The 853-nt window shown below is 46.2% G+C and overlaps 1 pseudogene; it reads right to left on the reverse strand.

The window, feature by feature from the left end:
- Positions 1-23: 23 nt before the first annotated feature.
- Positions 24-850, reverse strand: LOC102743680 (olfactory receptor 2T5-like; annotated as a pseudogene).
- Positions 851-853: the final 3 nt, after the last annotated feature.

An 853-nucleotide genomic window follows, 5' to 3' on the forward strand; every position in this document is an offset into this window, starting at 1 on the left:
AAAAAAAATAGGACATATAGTTCCTATTTTATAGTTTCCTGAAAGACCGATCCCACATTCAATATTTTTTTTAGAGCCCTTATGACATCCTTATTCCTAAGACTATAAATTAAAGGGTTTAGAACAGAGTGAGTATGGTATAAAAGACAGATACAATCATGTCCTTCTCAGGGGTGTGGTAGGAGGTGGGAAGCATGTAGGTATAGGTGGAAGTGCCATAGAAGAGGATGACCACCATCATGTGGGAAGAACAAGTGGCAAAGGCCTTCTTCCGTCCCTCTGCTGAGTTCATCCTGTGGATGGTGTAAAGGATGAAAGAATAGGAGCTTGAAATGACTGTCACAGGGATGAGGAGCATGAGGACACAACACAGGTACATGAGTGTCTCATAGAGGGAAGTGTCTGAGCAGGAAAGCTTCATTACAGCAGGGACCTCACAGAAGAAATGGTGGATCACCCGGGATCTGCAGAAGGGGAAGGTCATGGTGACGGGTGTGAGCATAAATCCATCCACAGATCCCAGAAGCCAGGAGGAAGACACCAAGAGGAGACACACCCTATGGTTCATGAGGATAGAATAACGGAGTGGATGGCAGATGGCCACATAGCGGTCATAGGCCATGGCAGCAAGAAGGAAAACCTCTGAACCTCCTCGTGTCAGATAGAGAAACATCTGCATCCCACACTCAGGGGCTGAGATCTGTTTCACACCCATGACCTGGTCCATGAGCATCTTGGGCACAGTGACAGAAATGTACATCACATCCATGAGAGACAACTGGGTGATAAAAAAGTACATGGGGTTATGAAGGTGAGCATCACAGTGGATCAGAAGGATCAGGATGGTGTTTCC

The sequence above is a fragment of the Leptonychotes weddellii genome, unplaced genomic scaffold, assembly GCF_054177405.1.
Source record: "Leptonychotes weddellii isolate Sample4059 unplaced genomic scaffold, ASM5417740v2 HiC_scaffold_43795, whole genome shotgun sequence".
In the NCBI taxonomy this organism is placed as follows: Eukaryota; Metazoa; Chordata; class Mammalia; order Carnivora; family Phocidae; genus Leptonychotes; species Leptonychotes weddellii.